General features: G+C 44.7%; 1 protein-coding gene across 2 annotated transcripts in view; it reads left to right on the forward strand.

The window, feature by feature from the left end:
• Positions 1–26479, forward strand: part of DUSP14 (dual specificity phosphatase 14) — a 151827-nt gene that overhangs the window by 37059 nt on the left and 88289 nt on the right. The window contains exon 1 of one of the 2 annotated variants that reach the window (XM_069226578.1): positions 3873–4005. The exons of the other annotated variant lie outside the window; for it this stretch is intronic. The gene's annotated coding sequence lies outside the window, so the exon portion shown is untranslated. Of the gene's footprint in view, positions 1–3872; positions 4006–26479 lie in introns of those variants that run through there. 2 annotated transcript variants of the gene reach the window in all.

The following is a 26479-nucleotide window of genomic DNA, read 5'->3' on the forward strand; positions in this document are numbered from 1 at the left end:
ACTGTGGCAATCAGTGGCGTAACAAAACTGGAAGGGGCCCCCCTGCAAAGAATATGGAGGGATACCACCTCCTGACTCACTCAGGACAGGTGCTGTGCTCAGTGCGCCTCTTAGAGGGTGGTTGTGGGGCCTTTGTTATGCCACTAGTGGCAGTGTGTGCTTTTTGAGACCAAAACCTTTTTTTCTTTTTGCCAGTGTTTGTTACAATGGTGAGGGCCTGGCAGCTCCCACAACAATAACGTTTTTCAAAAGTCATGTCAAAACAAGACACGCATTGGTGAAACCAAAAGACTCACAAAAAAAATGTCAGTTCGGTTGGCTTTGCCAGTGCTTGTTTATTTTCGTGCTTCCCACAATCTTGTTGAAAATGGTTACACTGGTTTTCCATTAGGAATATTTCTGGGAAATACTAGCATGCATTAACACATTTTACTAAATGGCTCTTCAAAGAAATAGCACCTAGAGGTTCATAGTAGCAAAACGTTTTTTTTCCTTCTTGCATTTTTTTCTGAACATTTCATTTTCAAAGCAAGTAATCACTCTTGCTTACAAGCTTCTTCAAACATTTGCATCTAATCTGAGAGCATTCTGGGAGCATTATACTTAACCTCCCATTGTTAAACTTTTGAAACGTACACTTTTTTTTCACTGTAACCACTGTCACTAGTGCATTGTGACCTTAAAACGTTTATTTATATCGCTCACCCTAAACATGAAGGTTTTTCAATAATGAGCCATAAATACAAGTTCGAACAACATTAACATATGGACACATATTACCTTAACTGCAGACAGTTCCCTTCTCTGTAAACTGGCAGCCAAAACGTTTGTGCTGCAGGGGGTTGGGCCTACTTGTCCCAAGGACAAAATGAACATGAGAATTTTTTGCCCTTACCTCAAACAATATGCCCCGGGCGTCGGGCGATAGCAGTTTGACATCCCTGTTAGTTGTTTTAACACTTAAATACAGAAGTCAGAGGCCTACTTAAGAGTTCTATACTGCAGTTATTTGCCCATTTCCATTCAGGTCTGCAGGTGAGAGATGCGCTCAGACAAGCGTGCGTCGATATGGTTTGAATTGTGTTCAGTTTGGGTTTGCAGTTTTGCCTTTGGTACGAACACTCAAGTAAACCTGTCAGCTCATGTACACAAGCTTGGAGTCGTGTTCTTTAAGACGCTTCTTGTCAAAGTCACTCTTTAAATTGCAGTATCAGTGGCTACTACATCCCCTCTACCGACAAAATTACTAGATTTGCACCTTGATTCATTACCTGTGACTCTTGTAATTCGCAGCTGCAAAGTTCTTGTGCGGCTCACACTCATTATACTACATCCTCACATTGCTTATAGTGGCATCTCCCCTCTGAGCATGATTCAGTCTAGTTCCCCTTTCATTCTGGACAATTTTCACCAAACACACAGTGGACCATACAATTAGATCTAGTTATGGCATATCTCTTTCATGTGCCACCATGACGGGCTCTAGCAACTCTGGGCATTATACAATGAGTTCTCTTCCCCATTTCTTCAACTTCAGAAAAACATTTTCTACCCAAAGTTTTTTAACTAGCATTCCTATTCAAAAGACTTATTTCAACCTTACCATCCATAATTCAGTCCAGGCATGATCTAAAAATTCTTTATTACTTAACATTTCACACGAAGGTGGCACAGTCGCTATTTGATGTTGCAAACTCTCTACTGTTGCTGTTTTAGTATTTGCAGTTTTTCCACTTAGATAAGGCTTGTCTTCCAACTCGTATCTGCAGGTTTACCAACTCCTCAAAGTAAGCGCTGGAGGGATGGCATCTAGTATCCATGTTGGCTTTCTGCAATTATATTATGAGGCGTCCCAGAGCAATGTGTTTCAGAATCGTCCCATGAAATAGTGACATGGAGTTATTCACTCTAGGAAAGAGACTGGAGCCTGACCTGCCAGGTACTTGAAGGCCTAGTTTAAGATGTACTAGCACCTTGGGTCTGCAGAGGGAAGAAGTAGATTGGTCTAAGTTTATGGGTGAGTCATGTATTCACAGCCTAAACATCAGTTGACCGGCTGCATTCCGTATAATTAGCACCACAGGTACAGACATTCAGTAGGTGTTGAGTTCAGTTGACGATTAAGTTTATCAGAAAGAGAGTGACACATCAAAGTTATATAGTTATATCCAGGCTTTTGGTATATTGCGACACAGCATAGGATGGAACTGGAGACATTTAGGGATGCAAGATTGTACTAATTTTTGGTGTCTACTAATGGCTTTGAACTGGGGGGAGTGACCATACCTTTGAGGGAGCGGGGGAAGTGCCCTACCTTTGTGGGAGCTGGCCAACGATGTCTCTGCTCCTCTGAAGGTCTCTTTGCCCAGTGTCACACTCCCTTTCCTTGGTCCGTCAACCCCCTGGACATTGTCTGCGCAGCAGTTTCCGACATTGTGAACGGGTCGTCTGACGCTTTTCCAGTAGCTTGAGGCGGTGTATAAGATAGTGACTTGTTGGGGCGTTACTCCACAAAACCTTGTTTTTGATTCACGAAATAATCAGAAGTTCTCTTCTCTCTTAGACTGCCAAGGTCTAGCCCACCAAATTGAAGGATTCAATGAAACAATTTATTGGGTACAATCTGTGCAATGGGGCATAGCAAGTGCTTGGATTTAAGGTTCATAAGGCATGTCTACCTAATCGGTTGCCTAATGTGGCACAAGAATTCTGCGTTGTCTCTTGCTTAACTCTAGCAGCATCCTGAAGCCCTTTATGATTGAAGGCATTAAAAAAACACTGTGCATGACCAATTTTATCGCTCCTAAAGGCTTGTAGTGTGTGTTCATGATATCCCTATTTAGGGATTAGTGCCAGTAGTAGCCTGGGGAGAGGCAAGATGGTCCCTACAAGCAGCATAGGTGATCTGCCTACATTTGGGGTCAAATGGTCATCGACCACAGGTTAATTCTTAAACGGACCATATCTCTGCTGCTTTGTAATTCATTATTTATTGGGGCCACTGGAACTATGCTGCAGGGGAAGGCCAAATTATGAGGCAGTCTGACTAAATTATGCGTCAATGGGCAAATTATGCAGCATAATTCGGCCCTTTTTGTGACAGTATTACTTCATTATTTTCGTTTTTTTTTTTTTTTACACACTTGTCTGGACCTAAATTGCACCTTCTTAGTAGCAGTTTAACATCCAAATATAGAAAAAAGGTGACCAGTCAACCTTTGCACATTGCTTTCCACTGTGCAGCAACACGTGTGGTTTTTTTTGTAAGTCTTGAACCATATGAGTTAATAATGTTTTTTTTTTTTTGTTTTGTTAAAATCTGCAGACTATGCAGCAGATGATGGAGCACGTGGCCAAGGCGGCCAGTCCATAATTGTGCGAAAAACGTTGCGGCTGCACAATCGCGTCTAGTGGCCATGTTTATTATTTTTTTCCACACTGAGCACGTGGATTCTTCCCTCCACCCCTTGTCACGACCTTGTGTGCATTAAAATAAATAGATCCACATAAAGCCCACTTGCACCGTTCGACCATCTTAAATTCTGTGAATTTCGCAAGTCTTGCATTTGTAGCGCATGCGAGTTTCCTCCAGGTGGGTCTGCACCCCGCTCCGAAGTATTTACCGGGCATGTACACGGCTTCGGACCCTTGGGGCTGCGGTGTGAGCCCCGCCCCTCGGTGTGCGGAGAGCGCCGGTGCTTTGCGTGTCTCTGCAGCGACAGGCCCCTCTGTGTGCGGTCTCTTCTGAACACTGGGTCCCATTGTGATCACGCTTCGCCGGAGCGCCTGATCAGTCCCCAGCGCGCCCTGCCATAAAGACATTGTGTTCCAGTAAGCACGTGCTTGTCAATGGAAGAAATATCTGCTGCGGCTTCCGTCTCACTGGGCTGGTCAACAACTCTAGTGCTGCGACAGCTAGAGAGTCCCCTGTGGTGCCTGCCTCGCGAGCCAGGGCCACGTCACTCAGCGAGATGTACTTAGTACGACAGCGAAACAGAGATAGAAGTAAGCACACTCTTCAATGGAACGTGGTTCTTGGATTTATTTAGCATCCTAGTTGGAGTGCTGAGATAGGCTCTGCCGGCACGAGCTGCTGCTGTTTGCCTGCATTGTAGGTTTGACAGTGGGTGGATTTGTTTGCTTGGTTTGGGTGATTTTAGCGGGATGGATGCTAACAGTCGTATTGCCTTACTGCAGCATCTCACCTTCTACTCGGGCCCATAATTGTGGGGTAGCCAATAAACAGTGGTTAACACCCTCTTCAGAGTGCAATAATTCTTAAACGTTGAGCAGATTAACAGCCCGGTGGTGCCTGAGAATGTTATAAAGCCTTTAAGCACCATTTCTTCTAATCTCACCCAACACAGGCAAAAAAAGATGCCGACTGCCTGCGTCTGCTTTATGTCCCTATCACTGAACCCAGAATGTAGGCAAACAGTAGTCGGTGCCAGGACTGTAATTGGTGGAGCCTGTGCCATGCCAATGCTAGCTTTAGGCCGAAGAGGGCTATACTATTGCTGGAACGCCGTCTCCTCGTTTTTGGTCCATGCCGCTTATGAGGGCAGAATATTCCCATTATCGGGTGAAAACGAAACACTGGAAATGTGTAGCCGAATGTCTGTTCCAGCAATCATTTGGCCTTTGCACTCTATTTGTCATGGTGCGTCCAGCATTCCGGTGATCTAATGAAGATGTATCTGCCTCAGTTGAGGCTATTAGCCCTTTTCACAAGGTTTTGACTGTTGGTAATTGCCCGTCTGGCAAACATGGACCAGAAACCAAGGGCAGCTATTAACACCCAACATCACGCAGGAAATGACGATGTTAGCACCTCATTCTTACCCAACACGTGCAAATAAATAATCCAACTGTCCCTGCTCGCTTTATGGTCCTGCTTGCTTTTGGCCCTGCTTCACATTCTCGATTAATTTAGACTACATGCAAACATAAGCTAGTCTCAGCTTTGTGACTGGCTGAGTCAGTCTGAGATCCCATACAGGCTGCAGGAACATGCATGGCCGCAATGACTGATCCTCTCGTCCTGTGTCTCGGGTATCCGCATGCCACCAAGATCTAAGCTTCTGCAGTTTTAGATATTTCTTTTATTTATGTATTTCATATATTTTATTCAATGTCTTCTTTCTTCGTTTCATGCGTTTGCCATTGTATATTTTCGCGATAGAACTACTTTGGCAATGCAAACAATGGCCAAGCGCCGTGTTTTGTGTCTGTATAGTTCTCGGTTACATTCAGTCTCGGTGTTCGGAGCTCTGAGACAAGGGCACTCTTACCGCCCACGGAGAAGGGCAAATGAAAGAGGCTTCTATCAAAAACAGACGTAGGCGGCAAGTCTGCAATAGGAACCCAGGATTGGTATGCCTCTCTCTCCTTTGTTACACTGCTTGGAGTGTAAAGCCATAGAACAGGCCACAACAGAGAGAATATCCTTCTTTCTAAGCCTGACCTTTGCCCTGAAAAAATAGGGAGCAATTCACAAAACCATGTATAAGTACCTGAAGTCTGCTCAAGTACTCAATAATGCCTTGTTAATTGGCTCGCAATGCCCAACTCCCTGTTAGTAAAAGTGCAAACAAGGCAGTCTTTTCTGTCTGTACTAATTCTGTATGCACAGTTCCTGAATATTCCTATTTTAGATGTTTTGTGGACAATTCACAAAGGTATTTTGTAGTATGTTAAATGGTACTACAAGAGTACTACTTCGCGTACTCCTAAATCCCTTTCTGAAAAGGCCCCACAATGTATAGCCTATGTATGGCTGATATTGATACATATACGTTGTTGGAACATAGATAGAGGGATCGACTTTGAATGTATTTAGCAATACAGAAATGTGTATTGCATACAATCCAATTTTTCTAGCTACCTGTGCAGGCATCATCACATGGGTCACGGGATACTTGAAGGACATATGCAAATACAGGGAGTGCAGAATTATTAGGCAAGTAGTATTTTTGAGGATTAATTTTATTATTGAACAACAACCATGTTCTCAATGAACCCAAAAAACTCATTAATATCAAAGCTGAATATTTTTGGAAGTAGTTTGTAGTTTGTTTTTAGTTTTAGCTATGTTAGGGGGATATCTGTGTGTGCAGGTGACTATTACTGTGCATAATTATTAGGCAACTTAACAAAAAAAAATATATACCCATTTCAATTATTTATTATTACCAGTGAAACCAATATAACATCTCAACATTCACAAATATACATTTCTGACATTCAAAAACAAAACAAAAACAAATCAGTGACCAATATAGCCACCTTTCTTTGCAAGGACACTCAAAAGCCTGCCATCCATGGATTCTGTCAGTGTTTTGATCTGTTCACCATCAACATTGCGTGCAGCAGCAACCACAGCCTCCCAGACACTGTTCAGAGAGGTGTACTGTTTTCCCTCCTTGTAAATCTCACATTTGATGATGGACCACAGGTTCTCAATGGGGTTCAGATCAGGTGAACAAGGAGGCCATGTCATTAGATTTCCTTCTTTTATACCCTTTCTTGCCAGCCACGCTGTGGAGTACTTGGACGCGTGTGATGGAGCATTGTCCTGCATGAAAATCATGTTTTTCTTGAAGGATGCAGACTTCTTCCTGTACCACTGCTTGAAGAAGGTGTCTTCCAGGAACTGGCAGTAGGACTGGGAGTTGAGCTTGACTCCATCCTCAACCCGAAAAGGCCCCACAAGCTCATCTTTGATGATACCAGCCCAAACCAGTACTCCACCTCCACCTTGCTGGAGTCTGAGTCGGACTGGAGCTCTCTGCCCTTTACCAATCCAGCCACGGGCCCATCCATCTGGCCCATCAAGACTCACTCTCATTTCATCAGTCCATAAAACCTTAGAAAAATCAGTCTTGAGATATTTCTTGGCCCAGTCTTGACGTTTCAGCTTGTGTGTCTTGTTCAGTGGTGGTCGTCTTTCAGCCTTTCTTACCTTGGCCATGTCTCTGAGTATTTCACACCTTGTGCTTTTGGGCACTCCAGTGATGTTGCAGCTCTGAAATATGGCCAAACTGGTGGCAAGTGGCATCGTGGCAGCTGCACGCTTAACTTTTCTCAGTTCATGGGCAGTTATTTTGCGCCTTGGTTTTTCCACACGCTTCTTGCGACCCTGTTGACTATTTTGAATGAAACGCTTGATTGTTCGATGATCACGCTTCAGAAGCTTTGCAATTTTAAGAGTGCTGCATCCCTCTGCAAGATATCTCACTATTTTTGACTTTTCTGAGCCTGTCAAGTCCTTCTTTTGACCCATTTTGCCAAAGGAAAGGAAGTTGCCTAATAATTATGCACACCTGATATAGGGTGTTGATGTCATTAGACCACACCCCTTCTCATTAAAGAGATGCCCATCACCTAATATGCTTAATTGGTAGTAGGCTTTCGAGCCTATACAGCTTGGAGTAAGACAACATGCATAAAGAGGATGATGTGGTCAAAATACTCATTTGCCTAATAATTCTGCACTCCCTGTATAAAAAATACCAGTACTTTGATAATAGTGAGATACACACAAACACGATCTTGGTATCTCGAGGCGCACCCACAGAACCAAGAATTTCCACCGTGTATCACTCTGTCCTTATTTAGGAAATTTTCAGGCAGCATGACATGGGGCAGTGAGTTGTGGGTCTGCTCCAGAGATCTGGGCATATAACCTGCCATAGATTGATTTGGATCTTAGAAGTGCAGTTTCTTCCACCATTCTGGGATTGGATTAAATCAGCTGTGTCTACATGGGCGTGCAACCATTTTTTAATCTTCTGCTTCCTAGATTTCAGGACTCTGGCTCGACAACATTTGGGCCTTTAAGCGGAGATCATTTCTCTCCTGCCTTAGACTCCATGCATTTGGATGTTGGTGACTTGACGAACTGACTTCAGGATCTTTATCACAACTCCCCAGGTGTTTTATTGCACGAATCCAGCTGTTTTAGGATGACAGAAAACGTGTACCACACTCCTCTAAGGCCATTGAGATCTTCTGGTTCGTTCTTCCTGAAATCTTCTCATGCTAGGAAGATACCTACAAGAGACAGATACCTTCATAGTGCTGGCCTCGCTGTTGTGGAAGGACCTCCCTCTTTCAGTCAGATCCATCAGATATAGTATGAAACAGTTTCTTCTCCATGAGCTTGTTGAGGTAGAAGTGGTGTCATGGGCCTTAATATAACCAAGGAAATAGCCCTCCCTTACTTCCAACTGGATAATGAATAGGAGCCGTAATGCCTCAGCAGAACTGCACTAACAAGTCCCCACACCTACACCGTATTCTAGTTCACTGACTGGCACATGTTACTTGTTTGCATCATCCTAGCTTTTCTGTCTGGAGACTTTTGGGCATATCCAACTCGATTAGACATCCTCTCCAGATACTTGATAAATTGTACAGCACTCTGCAGTGATTTTAGAGCACCTGGAAAGATGAGTTATGATCTCAGAGGTGGTGTTATTCCATTTATCATGCTTCTCCTCTGTAGTGGTCATTTGACTTCTGCGGTCAAAGTCTCGGATACAGAGCTCTGAATCATTCCTGACCGCGATATATAGAGGGGTTAAAACTAAATGGAAGCTTATTCAGTTGGGGATGTATCAAATGGAGCCAAGCCATTTAGGAACTAGGGCACAAAGGTTTGTGCTAGGCTTACTATCCTGGTAAGAAAGCTCAGTGGGTTGAGTTTTTTTTTCCTTTTTTGCCAAGCAGTGGCAGCACAGGTTCAGATTCGGTCAGGAGTGCCTCAACCTTTTATTGCTTCTGAGACTGCCAACCATGAGTGCTGTTCAGTTGGGTGATAACACCCCACAGCAGGATCTGTGACATGCTAACATAGTGCAGCCATTCCGATTATTTTGAATGTCGGCTCACGCACTGTCAGCCAGTCAGAGGCTTTGAATGGCGGCATATCTTCTTGAGCTGCGTATGCCGAGCATAGATATGAAGCCTAAGGAAAAGCAGTGTGTGAGGTCTGGGGGAGATCAGTGCTAATAGATATACCATTCTCCTATTGCTGGGCGTAAATATATCTTAATTGCTCTTAAAGTAATTGTGAAGCTGGCAATTGATAGCCACGAATTCCTACAACAGAGGGTTCCCCGTTAAAACCATTGATATCTTATCATGGCTGCAGAGATCATCTGCCCTAATATTTTAGTTTCCCTTCACTGTCATTTCAATAAGGACTTTTCCAGTTAGTATATGCCCTCCTGCTCACAATAGGTCCTCACCTGCGGCTTGGGTCTGTAACTCAGGTGCGGAGTGGCTGTGGACCACACGCCCTGATGGCCACCATTGGGCTACCAAAGACGTTTGGTCTTGTTGCCTAAGTCAAGCCCTGCAAAACCGTCAAAACGCTTCCCCTCCGTGGAAGCAGCAGAACTTGAGCAAACAGTTCAGAATTGGGTTACTGCAAAAAAGCAGCAATGGACTCCCTGAAAGACAATCGCACATTGTTAACGCACGGCAAGGCCTTTTGAAGAAAGTAATTATTCTGAGGTTTTGGAGCTCCGAGGAACATTCTTCCTATCAAGGTTTTCAAGACTCTGGGGCAGGCTGCCAGCGGCCGAACTGGTTCTATTCCAGATCGGATTATGCCTCCCTCGGCTCCAGTAATTGCGATTCTCAATTTAAATGAGTCCCAGAGTCGGATTTGCCATTCGGGCAGCGGTGCATTGCCAGGTTGGCCACACCTGCTTGCCGGAGCCCTGTCCCGAACCTGGGGGTGATGACGCAGCTCCTAGGGGCCGCATCATCTCTGCTGGCAGCCTGGACTAACGCCATTTTGACTACGAACTTCAGAGGGCTCGTGCCAAGGCCTTGAATTATTAGAAGAGGCTCTTGAAGGCTTTTACGTTTCCTTCTCTTCCAGAAAAGGTTGCTTAGAGTGAACAAATGAGATAGACGGACCCTCTCTTTAGCTGCTGCCCTAATCACCATCAGTTAACTGATAGTTTTGTCTGGGATAGGTGAGTGACCTGGCTTAGCTGTGACAGGTGAGAGCGGCTTTCTTGCCCATCTGGTACACCCCGATGTACTTAACAAGTAACCAAGAGCTGAAGAGAGATTTCACTCTACAAATCTTAATGGGAAGGTTGGACCTTTTTCTAAATTCAAATGAGGCCACTATTCGTCCATACTACATTCTGTTTGATGCACTTGCACTGCTCCCAGGAATCAAAATGAGGGCACCAACTTAATTTTAGCCTCCAATTTTAAAATTCCTTCACATCTATAGAGCGTTTTAAAATGTTCAGATTTACATTTTTCTTTTTTAAATTTATATACACTATTAATCTGTTAATATTATTTAATTTTCTAAGCAGTCACGGACCCCATGAGTAGGCTTTGCGGACCACCAGGGGTCCCCTGACCACAGGTTGGGAACCACTTTGTTGAGCAACAAGAGGCCACAGAAACTGCATCCTATCTCAAGAGCAGGCGACTTAAGGAACATGTCCCCTGAGGGTTCATGTCATGTGGTACATGAGAAGTATTACTGCACTAATAATTATCTTGCATGCATTACCAAACAAAGCTGTTTTCTTGCAAACTAAACTGTACTGATTATAACGCTCTCCAAAATGACCGCTTTACTTGATCTTGCAGGAATACGAGTGGATGCTCATTAAAAGGTCAAATTCCATGTTTTCACCACAGTAAAGTCTCACAGCATGTGTGTTACAACGATTTGACAGAGGGAAACAAATCTGCTAGTAGTCACAAGACCTGTTCAGTATGTTTTTATAGCAGCGTCGGGATTTAACCCCATGTAGCTGGTTCTCTTCAAATGCCCTTATTTATAACCACTGCACATGACAGAGCATCATAGCATAAACCATACATGCACTTGTGTCAGGTATAATTTTCTTTTTATTACCATTGTATTGGGAGGAGAATATCATCATTCATATGAGGATTTGCCTCATGTGTGTCTTGGCCCCACCCTACACCGAATAGTGGAAATAAATAGCATATTACATTCTGCACATCATAACATACAATATATATTTTTACTGAGAAAACCAATGGTTAAAGTAACTTTATAGTTCGGTGTTGGAATAGGTACAAGCAAAAGTTTAAAGAAAAAAAAAACACTGAAACAGGTCAGTTATTGATCGCAAGGTTCTTGGCATTGGCGGGAGGGTGAGTTTCGGTCCTGGCTCTGTTGGCCACCAGGTGGAATCCCATGGTGATGCGCTCACTCAAAGATAACGATTTCAGTTTTGTCAGTGTTCAGCTTGAGACAGTTAGGCCCAGATTTATGAAAAGTTGCACTGCACCTAGTGAAGTGCCACTTTTCCTGCGTCCCTCCCCCCCCCCCAACGCCACCATGTGTGCGCCGTATTTAAACTATGGCGCACCATGGCGGTAGTCAGGTGGACTAGTGTCATAATTTTTGTTGTTAGTCTGGTGCTTTGCAGGACTAGTGTCAAAAATTATGACGCTACTCCTGCAAAGCATCCAGAGGCCTATTGAACACAATGGGAGTCTCTTTTTAATGCCTGTCGGTAAAAATGGTACAAAGGACTCTCACAGATTCATTTGCGCCATTTTTATGGCCCCCAAGCACCGGAACACCCCCCTTGTATACATTATGCCTGGTACAGGCATAATGTGGCACAAGGGGTTACAAATTGGCGCAATGCAAGCATTGCGTCACTTTGTAAATGTGGCATGGCGTTTTTGCCCTTCCAATGCCACATTAGCTTAAACATGAAGGCCACCATAAATCTGGTCCTAGGTCTTCATCCAGTGGGTGATTTCAGTGATGCAGGCACTGAACAGGGTACAGGGTACTAGGGTTGAGTGAGGGTTACCCACCCCTTTGAAAACTCAGTGTCATCCCTACATTTGTTAACCTTCTCCCTCCAGATAAAATATATTTGTGCCAGCATATAATTCACCTCATATGCAGTTCAGCTGAGCAGTGCCTGCTGATCAAAGTGATATACTACTAAGAGGGGAGCAATTGTAGAACTCTGTGTAATGACGATTTCTGATTAGTAGCCAGGGCATTACCACTTTGTCTTGGATGGTAACCCTGCTGAAAATAGATCCCACCTTTGTATGAACAGTTTGAAGGCTTCACATTCTTGCATAATCTCCATTTACGTCAAGGGGGTCTTGCATGGAAAATCTATGAACAGACCCTGATGAACTTAGAGAAAACTTGCAGCATGTCACTGGTAGATGTGGGAAATGAAGAGGGAGGGAAGGCAAAATGTGGACAGGGTCAACCAACCCCCATCCCTGAACATTGCGCCCCGTTTATTTAACGCCCCGGGTTGTTTCACAGGCGTGCCTAGTAGCTGGTTCAGCATGGCACAGCATGAGGTAGAATACGCGACTCTGTGTATTTGAGCTGGGTTGTTTATGCACACTAGGTTATACACATGTAGCTCTTGGAGATCACATATCTTTTAATAGTAGAGTGTGTTCCCATTACTGAAAAACCAGGTGGCTATTGGTTGTTTTATAATTTCTTTAGGAAACATTTCTCCTCAAGAAGGGCTAGGCCCGAAATGCACTGGGACAAAGGGACTGTATGGGGTGACTTAACTATATGATGTGATGATACAACATTAAATATCCTGGACAGCGGACACTGACAAGAGAACAAATAAAACTCCTATTTTGAACTTTAATGTGCAACATTGATTATACATTGGAGGAATTGTATAAGAATCGGGTGCCATCTGCTGGACCAAGATTGACCCTTCTGATGGAGTGCCTCCAGGGGGCGTTACTCCCGACCAGGAGGAGCGCAACCTGTTCATAGCATGCCACTCAGACATACAGAATGCGCGAGCGGAAAGGGGTTATGAGGCGTGGCTTTGCCCCATCCGTGAATAGCTACTTGTGAAGTTCGATAAACATTCGGGGGTCAAACTAGGGGGATAATCGAGGAAGGTAAGTGAGGGGGCACTGCAAAAAGCTCCTAAGAAGATTCGTCCTTACGAGTAAGCGCATACAAGGTGTAATCTGTTATATCCATAGGTCAAATCGTTATGGGTGCGCGGTCACACTCACAGCATAAGGTATTTCTGTCCTGCTATACATTGTGACCTATTAACTATTGAATAAGTGGGTAATTCACCATGGGCCAGATGTACCAAGGGATTTTACCCATTCTGTGTCTATGGGAAAATGTGTTTGTACATATGGCCCCATGATACCGGAGTCAGCTTTATCAGGCTTATTTTTTCATTAATTGGAGAGGTGTGACTTTTCTATGTGATGGAATTGTGGTCGATTTATAACATCACAGTGATCGTCTTTGAGAGTTTGCCTCTGGATAATAACTGGGTTAGAGGTAATGTGTGAAGCTTTCTTAAGTTGTGTATAATGTGGACAATTAATTACCATTGGTTAATGTATGTGAACCAAGAATGTTTGGACTAGTAGTGAGCATTGCTAGTAAAATAATGGCTATAGCATTATGCATGTTTAATGTCATTCCTTGTAATTATTTGTGCCAATATTATGTTTTATTTCACGGCACACTTTACACTGCCTCCTGGCTCTTTAATTTAAACATTTTACTACGAGTAGGTTCAGTGTTCTAATAGTCTCAGAATGCCTTTTTAATTTGACTTTAAAGATTGTTATGGTTAAAATACGTTTTTATGAATTCTCTGCTGTTTATCCTTTGCCCCACAGTATTACATCACATAATATTGACCTGCTTCTTTAGACTAAGGGCCTGATTACAACTTTGGAGGAGGTGTTAATCTGTCCCAAATGTGACGGATATACCACCAGCCGTATTACGAGTTCCATAGGATATAATGGACTCGTAATACGGCTGGTGGTAAATCCGTCACTTTACCGTCACTTTTGGGACGGATTAACACCTCCTCCAAAGTTGTAATCAGGCCCTAAATGTGTCTACATTAAGAAACTCCATCAAATCAGTTCACCTTACGCCAAAATTTACTCAGTATTTTAACACAGTAGGTTTAAAATTACCCCCGCGGCCCCCCCGTTAGGAAAGTAGAAATACAGGAAACCCAAGGAAATACAAAAGTTACATAATCATACTTTGATGTACCCTATCTCTCTCCCTCACAGAAGCCCCCCCCGGTCCAATTTGTGTATAGTTTGCATTCTTCCACCTCCAGGTTTATCATCAGGTGCCCCTATCGGATCCCTTATAGGTCCCATTAAGGGCTCACAGATAAACTATTGTGGAAAATCTTTGCAAACTCGATTTGGGGAAAATAGAAATTGCATCCTTTTAAATCTTACTCGCAACCACTCTTAGTGAGTCACTGACACCTCCAGTCCCTCCGCACAGAAGTCTTTCTTAATGTCGACATGGGCCCTTCTTTCTAGTGAAAGAAAGTATGTGGGTTTAGATCAGGAAAAAACAGGATGCAGTGTTCACCCACTTGTATCACTTTCTTTTTTGTTGCCACTTTAATGCCCTTATCTTTCCAATCTAATGGTCAAAGGACCACCATTACTGAGCCACCAGCGGCATCCAACCACCCTTGCGTTTTGAGGAGAAATTGCACTTTGATTGTACCATTTGATGCATTGTGTCCTCGTCTGAGTTGAGGATCTCCAGTACCACACCTCATATTCTCTCTAATAGCTTTTCTGTAATATGTGCCAGACAGCCAAGGACTTTGATCAGGAAACCCTTGTGTAAGTTGTTTAGGTGTTCCAATTTTATGTCTAGCTTGAGGATCCCCCTCTGTTGTCACTGATTTAAAGGACATCAATTCTTTAACTGCAGCATCAGATACATTGGATTGGTTTTCTAGGTCCTTGGTCCTCTGTGAAACTCTATGCTGCTCCCTTTCAGTTGCCTGCATCATGCCTGATAGACCCTCCAATCTCTCCTCCACTGCCTTCACAGTAAAGGATGTGGACTCTGTTCTCTCCGCTTTCATCATTGAGCATGTAGGAGCAATCGCTTGCCTGTCAGGTTGGAGTTGTCTGGATCACTCAGCTTTACACTGTTATTTTTGAGAATCACCATCGACGACTGAAAAAATCTTCCTCCTTGCTTTGACACCCATGCATTGCCCTACCTTTTTAGGATTCTCTCTCTCTGGGTATTATTCTCTGATTCGCTGATCTAATGACTAGTAGAGTTGCCAGCGAGGCTCTGCTTTGGGCACGACGTCTGGTTAAGGCTGTTGTTTGCCTATCAAGGGAATAGTACCACTCTTGCGGCCTCCTACCTGCTTCCACGTGCCTCTCAAGTAGGTCAAGCTGTAGTTATCCTAAGTTAACTCTGCCTCCTCCTTTCACTGGAGCTCCATGGAAATCAGCCTTCCCTGAGTGCTGCTGAGACTGTGGCGCAGCCCGTGGCTGCCACTGCTTCTCGTCTGCGCTGCATCCTCCTTGTAGTTGACAGACCAGAGGGAGAAGCAAGGTCTGCTGATATCGCTGAAGCTGTAGCCTCAAAAATTACCCCCACAGGTCTCCGTCACCTTGTTTCCCCCTTAGGGCTCCAGCAGGCCCTGAGAAGCGCTTTTGCCACAGCAAGTGTCAGCGAGGAGACTCTCTTAGGAGCTTTCAAGTGAAGCAGCCATCCTGGACCCAGGTTGGCTCTACCCTTTTCCAACAGTTGTTAATGTCCGCAAGCTTGTTATAGGACCCCGTCAACACTGGAACACGGTCTTACAATTAATATTGCCCATGGCAGCAGGATGCAATGCTTAATTAATTACTACCCTGAACACTCAAAATATATCTGTCTGCCACATCTTTCATTGAGGAGCCTGTACACCTATGGGTTTTATTGTGTTCATAGCATACACGCTCTTGTTAGAACACATGTGAGATTGGTCACAAATAACCTTATAAATCTCAAAGGTTCAATCACTAGTATAGTGACCACTATATCCCCTCTGTGGCAGAGAATCCAGGTCATACCTTCCTTTATGAATGTCCAGAGGATCTCCTTTTCACACACTGAGGGAGTGGAGATAGTCTGGAAAAAATCTGCAAATCCCTTGAAGTTTTGCAATTTAACCAAATCAATGGTATTAAAAGTATCGGGCAATTGATTGTTGAACCGGGAATAAGCAGTCACCAAGCATGCAATACATATTAACATGGAAGTTGCCTACAAGGCAGGAAAATGCTGGTGTTTGCGTTTGTGCGCCTGCCTTTTTCACTAAGAGGATGAGAATACTCCTCTTGTATCTTATCCCAGTGATGTCCTCCAGATGCCACATATCTACTGGAAGTGGTGGCTTGGCCTCTGGTGAAACAAAAAAAACTGTCCAAAGTTGTGTCTTTCAGTGGACTCAGAGTGGCTGGGGATGTCTGCGTAGTAGCAGATTTACAGGTGGCAAACATGATGGGATTTTGTTCGAGCCCATATCATAACATGTGTATTTGTAAAGTGCACATTCATACCTTCGGACATCTTGGCGATGAATAACACACCTTCTACTACCACACCCTCTACTGCCTTAATGCCATGGTTGTGAATCTTGTACATCAACATTGACATAGTGCCATCACACAGTGTTACTTCAGGTCAACCCTCCCTCATCACTGAAAGTGAAATCTGGAGCTCGCACTTGTGCCACTTTTGAAATGACCTAACAAAATATATTTTGTAAGAGTACGTATCTTAAGTATACAAATCGTCTGAAAAGTAGGCAATTATGCAGGGGCTTTTGCCACCTATCCATCTCATAATAGTTCAGCAATGTTTGCAGTCCAAGTGTTCCGGTACCCTGAACACATTCACGCAGGACACCCAAGTTAGGACTAGCCATTGATCTGTTTATACGCAAAAAGCACGTCCTGCAAGGCAGACGAGTTGCGAGCCAGTGGGGACGTAAGCACATGTGTCGGAGAGGTGCTTCATCCAATCAATGAAGTTTGGCGTAAAGAAACAGAATGAGGGTTCAAATTATAGTTGAAAGAAGTAACGTGGACGTTTGATTAAACTTTCTTTCATTTGCAGGCTACATAATGAATCAGTGTATTATCTATAAAGGATATAAAAAGTATGCTTTGTTTTCCATAAAATAAAGACCGATGTTACTTCCTGTTTCTCAATTAAATATTCTGATTAGAACAATTGCTTACCACTGATTTGTATTAATTCAGTAAAAACCTAGTAACTTTAAACGCTGTGACTCTAAGGGTTTAAGCACTTTGATGGCAATGTCCAAGTTTTACCTCAGAAAGGAGTTTTGACGTGGACCAAACTACACACACTCGAAATGCATATCATATTGTAGTGATTTAATGTTTACTTACATGTTCAGTGGATTGTCATACATTGTTTCTATTGTTTTGTGGTTCAGTGCGTTCTCTGATACCTTTTTGGGGAATTGATAAAGTGAGCAGGAAACAAGCAACAAAATTGACGCTGCATCCTGGTGTATTGAGGTGGCTATCCACTTGCTACCATTACTATTCATCATTTGGGTCTGCAAATGCTAGTACTTGTGCCCTGGTCGTCAGTCTTTTGCTCAGGAGGTGAAATGTGTCTTCACAGTGGAACACGGAACTGTTTCTTAAATGTTCCCTGCCTCAGTAGTTAGTGTTATGTATGTGGTTGCAGGTTTTGAGTTCCTCTTTGTAGCCAACCATCTGTCAGTCCAGCCAAGAACAAGTAAATGTTTTATATTGAGCACTTGGCTCAGACCTCACCGCCCTCAGGTAAACTTGTACACATTCAGTCCAATATCTGCTTATGTAAGAGTGCGCTGTGGTGGACCACCTCATTGACTTGTATCTTCTTGCCAAGTCTGTCTAACAGCAGCACAATCTGGCCATCTGCATTCACCCGCTGCATCTGTTTAAAAGAGTGGCCATTTCTCTCTTCGTTCAGCCATATGCACCCTGAAGACCATCAATGAAGCTTAGCAGTTGCTTCTTCCTGAAGGTTTCATGGAGCAGCTGAGCTCTTTAGATCCCTTTAAGATATTCAGCTGCCAGTTCCACCAAGTTAGGATGCCACTCCCTTCATGGCTTCAATACTCATACACATTCAGGGATGCTCAATAGGCAAGACAGGGGCACTATACAACATCTCTTGCTAAGGCCGATGCAGGTGCCTTTTTGTTGCAACCTCCCTTCTAAACACACATCAGTTCAATTCTTACTAGTCTTGACCATATCTCTTGAGAACAATCATGTCAGTAGTCCACACCCCCACATCTGCTAGCCCATTGGAATGTTCTTATCTTCATTTTTGCATAATTGTGACATAATCCAGTCCTGTTGATCTCTCGCTTCTAGTTATGATACTGTGGAGAAGTGGAGCTTATAGTTTAGGCGTAAAAGAAAAGCAAGGAACAGGGAGGAAAAGGTGATTATCCGAAAATCAAACAATTTATTCTAGTGATTAGTTTCCTTGTCTCCAGTCTATATGTTGCAAAAAACAAGGGGTTCTCAGAATAGCGTCCTTTTCCTGAGTCTTGGTTTGATTGTATTTCGAGGTGTACTAACTCTGCTAATACTCCGAGGGGTGTCCGGTGCTAGGAACGGCCACCTGAGAAAGAACTGGAAGTCATCAGACAAAAAGAAAAGTGTTCAGTTTCCTCCTTAACAGGGGTGATCTAAGGCCCTCCGAAGATGAAGCCAAAGCACACTGGATACCTTAAGAGTGACCCCAGAGGGGCCTTCTCCCCTCCATCCGAGATCACTTCAAACAGCGGGCTTTGAGTTGGGCTCCGACAGTAACGTGGCAAAGAAATAATGTGGTGCAAAAAGTTGGTTCTTTCATCAGCAAGGATATGATGATATATAGGTAAATATTTAAGCATAACTCTGCTGTTCACAAGTAGACAATGTATCTTGGCACAATGACCCGAGACTGGGAACTATTTGGGAAAACCCAGAATCATTGTGGCTGCCATGTAAGCTGGGTTCTATCTGATAGATTTTTGGGCAGCCCAAAGTGTTGCCGTAATTGAGTCAGTGTAAATAACCGCCCGGATAACCAATCGTCAGGATCATAATGCAATTTAAGAAAAAAAAAACATTGAAAAGGAGAAAGGTGAATTCATTTGTGATACCAAGGAAAGACTCATTGCACATGTGTTTAGTGACAGCAAGTTTTTGGCTTAAGTTGTAACGCCATTTTTTTTTTTTTAAATGGCCGATGACAGGACGTCAGTGAGTTCACTGGTTAGTGATTTGCCATAGTACTTTACGTTTCTGCCAGTGGTGCAGTACCGTGCAACGTGCAGTTACACCCAGAGACGGCACACAACACCTGGGATGGCGACTCTCTTTTGTACGACCCCTTATGCGCTGTCCTAAGGCTCCATTGTGAGATTTCAACCTCCCGCCGAATGAAAACAAACGCCATCCAGAGTTAGACCAGTAGGTTGGTTTCTTTGCCAGGGGTGGAGGCACTGGACATATTTGAAGGGATTTTTTAGGGTCTCGCTGGTTTTTAGCCAGTTTTCCGAGTGCCACCCGGTGTTCAGAGGATGATTTGATTTGCGACTTCAGTACAGATGTATGTGTGAAAACATGTCAGTGCTGCTGACACGCGAAAGTGATGTTTAACAGTTCGAGGTCCCTGTGGCAGTGCTTAATTTGTGCTTGTTGTTTCCGGTGCTGTACACTGGCACTTATTTCTGAGGGCCGGGGCTTAGTTTTGTGTTTTAAGCATTAACTGCGAGCAAAAGACACGTGGGAAAGACGGAGGAAGAGAAACAAGCATTTACAGTGCAACGGGTCTCGCGTTTGCTCATGTTAGAGCTGATCGCGTTGTAAACTCCTAACCCGACTTTTCACCTATCGGGCAAAAGTGCATTAATGTACATAACCCGAAAAAGTGAAATTAACTATGTAAAGCGCTCGACTTCTGCCAAGCGAGATCGCGCTCATAAATTAGAGAAAAAGAAGTCCACAAGCCCAATGGAAAACAGCGAGTCTTGCATGTTTTCTGTACTTGGTCGCTGCACTTGAGGAGAGCTAGCCACCGGAAAAGGCATGACGTATGCATGCCTTCGACTAATGAAAGCAAGCAGATTTTATTAGGCAAGCCCATGAACCAATAAAAAACACTGATGTGAAGTTTACAGGGCTCCGAGCCCTTTTCTAAATACAAAAGCGTCTCGCTGCGATACGCATGCGCGAGCGCATGCAACTCAGGCTCGACCCTAAAAAGAAGAAGCGTCACAAAGGGGAAAAGCAGGAATCTGCAAGAGTGAGTTGAAGGGGCGGGCAGTGGCTGTTAATGGATTGAAGAGGCCCGAGGTGGCTTCAGGATTACTCTGCCTCAGTGTTATGTGCTTGCAGTTTTAATTGAAGCAGACGCGTGTTTAAGAGGACAGCTTTTAGCACCGGCACCTTTTTATGTACAAATTAAGCACTGCCCTGTGGCTAAAGAGGCAGACAGGCCCAGGAATCGAAGACGTGCGGGACGCACGGCACTGGTTCCTCATGCTTACCTGTCTCTTACGTTTAACACTTTCCCTCCTCGAAATTATTTACCAACAGAAGAACAGTCACTGTGATCTCATGGCAAACTTTCTAAAGTTATGTGATGAATTGCTGACCAAATGGCACATATTAGTAGTCCTGCAGCCGTCGGTGGCACGTCTGAGTCTTTGTAAAGTAAGATATTTTCCTAAAGCATTTGATGCATCAAAAAGGCTGCCAATTCAGGAGAAAGTTCTATCACCCGCAGGTCTCTGCTGACCAGGCAGCTGGCACTTCCAACTCTCCGAGGCTGTCTGCTGCAGATTAGCCAGGCCCTTGACACTTCGAGAGATATCCCTTACTGCAAAACCTCTCTGATTTCTAATGCATCGAGCTCAGCCACGGTGACAAACGTTAAACGTGCCACAGTGTACAGTGTGTCAATAAGACATTATGCACTGTAAATGTGATTTCAGGTGATTAATTATTTATAACATGCAAACAAGGTGCTAAGTCCTGGAAATTGGAAACAGGTCGGCAGGGCCCAATGTCTTACAGAAACAAGATGCAGTCCTAGCAGAAAAGATGCACTTTTAGGAGCATGTACCACTCACTGTAATGGCCATGACATGTGAGGCCTTTTAGACTCCGAGAGTCCTAGGTGATTGTGATGCAAAACATTAGTATAACAAATCATCAAATGCATAGCAGTGAGGTCGGGTAAAAGTCTGAATTCTACTGTTTTCCACTTTATAAGAGGGAGAAGTTCCACCCCATTCCTGTCCTTGCCCTTCCCCAGGATTTTAATGACTTTTTTTTATGTTCTTGGGATTTTTTCCCTCCATTTTGTTTAGCATTTCTATTGCTATGACCTACTTGGTCTGGCATATTAGGTGAGAATATATAGTGTGCAATAATAGGTATCAACAGCTTTAATAATAGGTTGCAATAACATAACTAGTAGGTAGCAACAACTATATAGTCCTTTTGAGTAGCAAAAGGTAAACGGCCATAACAGGTAACAGGTAGTATGTTGTATTGGATAATAACAGGGAGAGGGCCATAAAAGAAACCAACTTGTAGAGCAGTGGTTCTTAACCTGTGGTCCACGGACCTGTGGGGGTCCACAACACTTACTCTAGGAGTTTGCGACTGTTTAGAAAATAAAATAATATTAGCAGATTAATAAACCTATATATAAATAAAGAAAGTTGGAGGCTAGACATTAAGGGGGTCATTCTAAGTCTGGCGGGCGGCGGAGGCCGCCCGCCAGACTTCCACCTCCGAAATACCGCTCCACGGTCGAAAGACCGCGGAGGGTATTCTAAGTTTTTCCCTGGGCTGGCGGGCGGTCGCCAAAAGACCGCCCGCCAGCCCAGGGAAAAACTCCCTTCCCACGAGGATGCCGGCTCGTAATCGAGCCGGCGGAGTGGGAAGGTGCGACGGGTGCTGTTGCACCCGTTGCGTATTTCACTGTCTGCCAAGCAGACAGTGAAATACTTGTAGGGGCCCTCTTACGGGGGCCCCTGCAGTGCCCATGCCAGTGGCATGGGCACTGCAGGGGCCCCCAGGGGCCCCGCGACCCCCCCTACCGCCATCCGGTTCCCGGCGGGCGGACCGCCGGGAACTGGATGGCGGTAGGGGGGGTCGGAATCCCCTCGGCGGCGCAGCAAGCTGCGCCGCCTTGGAGGATTCAATAGGGCGGCGGTACACTGGCGGGAGACCGCCAGTGTTGCCGGTCTGACCGCGGCTTTACCGCCGCGGTCAGAATGCCCTGCGGGGCACCGCCGGCCGACCCCCTAAATGAGCAGCACTGGTACAGCAAACAGAATATAGCATGGATGATGGGTGGCCTCAACTAAAATATATACAAAAAGAGAGCATGCATTCTGAGCAAAAAAGACAGTGATATGCTAGAGTCTAGCATACAGCTTTTATAATTAAAATCCGGATTTAGAAAAGCATTAACCTTCCCATTAAAATTATATTTTGTATTTGTTTGTGAATTAAATAAACTTTTACATAACGTGTGCCTGTTTGGTGTATATTTATTTCTGCATTTTTGTGTATTGTTTTGAGGTTCAAATTGCTTAGGCCCAGGTCCAGAAATTATTTAGTGGGGTTCCTGGAGTCCAGTAATTATTCTGTAACGCGGTACACAGATGCCGAAAGGTTAGGAACCACTATTGTAGAGTTTCCTCTTGGAAAAAAAGCTAGAGGGTTTTAATAAGTAACATTTTGAACTTAGCGCTCAGAATAACTTAAAATAGTGCCCTTAAGCCAAGACTGCGTACGCACGGTACGTAACTAGGAAACAAACAACATACGTTTTGTTTCTGACCCATAGGGATGTGATGTGATCCTGCAGTTTGTCAGCCCTACTGCCTGTTATCCATTGTTATACTTTTTGGTGTTATGCATTGTGACACCGTAACAGCCAAATACACATTACAATGAAGCAAAACATTTCCTGTAATATTCTTTAATTATTTACTCAGAAACATATGATTTTAAAAAGTACATAAAATACGTCTTTCCTTCCGCCTCCTTCCTTCATCCAGAATATCCTCTCCGCCGATCATTCTAAGGTTCCACCATACTACAAACTCCTTAAAGGAGCAAACAGTAAAACCATAACATGTAACAATGCAAACACTCTAACAGTTGTTACCTATAATAACACTGGTTGTCAGTCTTTACATCGCATTCCATTAAATACAGACTACCTTTACTTTCCATCTTTGCTGTTTTTTAAAAATATATACGTTCATAGCATGTATTGCATTAAATACACATGCTTAGCATACTCCTGCCATCTAGTGTAGCGCTCAGACGTTTGCAAGTTGTTTTTCTTCAAAGAAGTCTTCCTAGTCACAAGGTGTAGGTAGCAAAGAATATCAGCATCAATTCCATGTTAGATTATTTTCCTGCACAGCGGGTGAGATTCGTATATAGAGTTGTGACATAGGGCCAGATGTAGGTAGCCTTTTGCGGCTCGCAAACGGCAAAAAACGCCATTTGCGAGGCGCAAAAGGCCTCACGCGATGCAGAAACACATTTTGCGAGTCGGTACCGACTCGCAAAATGTGTTTCCGACTCGCAAATAGGAAGGGGTGTGCCCTTCCTATTTGCGACCGCATCACGATGTAGAGTTTATTTGTGACCACGAAAGCGGTCGCAAATCAACTCGCAGTTACCATCCACTTGGAGTGGATGGTAACTCATTCGCAAACGGGAAGGGGTCCCCATGGGACCCCTTCCCCTTTGTGAATGCAAACAAAAATATTTTTTCCTACTCCGAAAAAAAACGAAACAAAAAGGTTTCGGTATTTTTTCTATTTGCAGCTCGTTTTCCTTTATTCAAAAGCAGTCACGGACATGGTGGTCTGCTGTCTCCAGCAGGCCACCATCCCGTGAGTGCCTAGACTCGCTATGGGGTCGCAAACTGCGACCCACCTCATAAATATTTATGAGGTGGGTCTTTGCGACCCCATAGCGAGTCGCAGAAGGTGTCTGAGACACCTTTCTGCATAACATTTTGCAAGGTGCAAATTGCGAGTCGCTGGTACTCGCAATTTGCACCTCGCAAAATGTTTTCTTCCTACATCTGGCCCATAGTATCTTATAATACACATATGTATTACAAAAAGTATGGCAGTAAGGGGGTGGGGTCAAGCAGCCAGAAATGGCGGACGTGTGGTTGTGGCACTCTGCTCTGGCACAAGTATTCATCCTGAATCATTAGTGCCCGGGGTGCCTCTTTGATACGGAATGGTGTCCCTGAGGACAAGGTAGGAGTAGAGCAGCGCCCGACGACTGCTGGAGGGCACAGAGGGGCGCGCTTGAAAGTTGTGGCCGGATTCTGCTGCGGGCCTGGACAGCCTACTGTCGGCCCAGTGGAGGCCGGGGAACGCAATTGTGGACTGCATAAGGCCAGATTGGGCCCGAGCGGCTTTGGATGGCCGCGGATGGCTGAACTGAGGTCGCAACACTGGGCTGCGACGAAGGTGTTGTGCCTGGTGCGCGCTATGCGAAGGGGCTGGCACAGAGGCGGCAGTGACGTGACTTAAGAGGTGAGCAGCCCTGCTGTGCCAGGATCCTAACGCCTGCTCCCTAGACCTCAATAGCAAAGGCGATGTGGCCTGAGGACTGTAAAAGCGAGCCTTGTGGTCTCATGAGCCTGACAGGCTCGCTGAAAGACGGAGGAATGGAGGTGCTGCATGGGACACAGTTTGGGAAGAACTTGAGGCCTTCTGGCCAGGGAGGACATGACTAGAAACGGTGCGGTGACGCACAAACATAGAGGTGGGAGGCCCTACAGTGGCATGTATCGGAAGAAGGAACCTGGGGACTCTATGGAGATGAATGGACGGTGTCCGACTAAGCAGCAGGGCTTATAAAACTTCCCTGAAACCTCACAGCAGACCAGGACATATTGTGGCTGTAGGTGGTGCATTGTTACCTGATCTGGATTGGCCATGCTGCTCTGGCCGCTGGCTCGGCAGGGTGGGCGCAGACCTCTGGAAGCCACACTGAACATTCTTGGCGCTGGATTTTGTCGCCTGCTTGGGCATCTGCATTGTTTACTACCACGTTCAATTACTCTCCTAGCGCATTGTCGGGAAGGAAGTGACTGTGTTGCCCCTGTGTTGTCCTTTGCAGTGGGGGCGCTCTGGTGCGGAAAGGTGTGGCTGGAGGCGCCTGACTGGCCCTTCGCTTAGGAGTAGCGGGGTGGACTAGAGATTACCTGACGTACATACCTCGAGAACTGAATCAAAACAGACATAGGCCCGAATAAACCTATCCCCTTTTTGATGCTGGGGCGAGCCCATAGGGTTCCCGCTTGCTCCCCTGGCCCTGGGAAGACAGCCGAGAAAGGTGGTTGCTAAATTGCTGCACTACTGTGATAGAGACGTCCTGTTGAATTGTGCTCGTAAGAAGGGCCCATATCAGATTGAGAACGGAAAGGTGAACATGTTCCCAAACTACACAGCCGTAGTCCAGGAGAAAAGGACGTCCTATGCTGAAGTGAAGAAAGCTCTCAGGGAAGAGGGCATTCAGTATTCCCTAGTATTTCCTTCCAAACTGAAACTTATGGTAGACGGCAGGATGCATTTTAGTGACAAACTCGAGAAGCGTGGGACTGGCTGGAGGTGCACAGGACTGGGGCTCCTTGGTTGAAAAACAGCACAGGCAGAGTGAACGATAAAGTCGCCCTCCCAGAAGGCCCCGGATGTCCCAGAATTGTAATCGCTGGGAAAGACCAGCTAAAGCACAGACTATGATTGGGCGGTGGCACTCCAGACAGCAGGCCTCACCCAGCAACAGGGTTCTGAACAAGGACCAGGATACTCCTGAAAAAGATGGCTTCCCTGTGGTGACCCCACAGTCTGTAGATTAACTTATTTGACTAATCACAGGCATGCACATTTCCATAAAACTTAGTGATTAAAGGAGGGAAATACCAGGTAACTATGCACTGGCTACTTCAAATTTGGTGACTGTATATGTACAATGGGGGATGCTGGGGTCCTCCTGAATAATGGGTAGCACTGGGTGGAGGAGAATCTTGGAGTTTTGGGCTGGGTGAAGTGGCTTCCAGGATGGGCCTGGATTACTCCTGAAGTTTAGGGCACTCACGAGGAAAGCTGACATTGCAATTTATGACATCTTTTTTTTTTTTTAAGACCTCCCTTATCACCAGGCTCTTCATGGGAGCATGGTGGAACAGTGCCTACGACTTTGTTTCCTTTATGGAAGTTGATTTGTTTTGGTGGACGGCCATTGCAGTTCAGCCCAGGAGTTGAGGAGTACAAAATGGGGGTTTGTTTTTTATTTCGACGACTCAAGGAATGTTATATGGAGACTTATCAGAGGCAGGGATCATGGAAGGGGCTGGGAACTTCTACCAGGCAGTTTAAGCTTTATGCTGCTTCATGGCTAACAAACCACAGAGATTACTATGCATAACCTGGAATGTCCAGGGGATGGGGTCTGCAGCAAAGCTTTATAAAGTATATCAGTATCTGCATCACAGGGGAGTGCATATAGGGATGTTACAAGAGATGCATACAGTGGGGATAGAGATTGCCTG

This window comes from Pleurodeles waltl, chromosome 3_2 (assembly GCF_031143425.1).
Source record: "Pleurodeles waltl isolate 20211129_DDA chromosome 3_2, aPleWal1.hap1.20221129, whole genome shotgun sequence".
Classification (NCBI taxonomy): Eukaryota; Metazoa; Chordata; class Amphibia; order Caudata; family Salamandridae; genus Pleurodeles; species Pleurodeles waltl.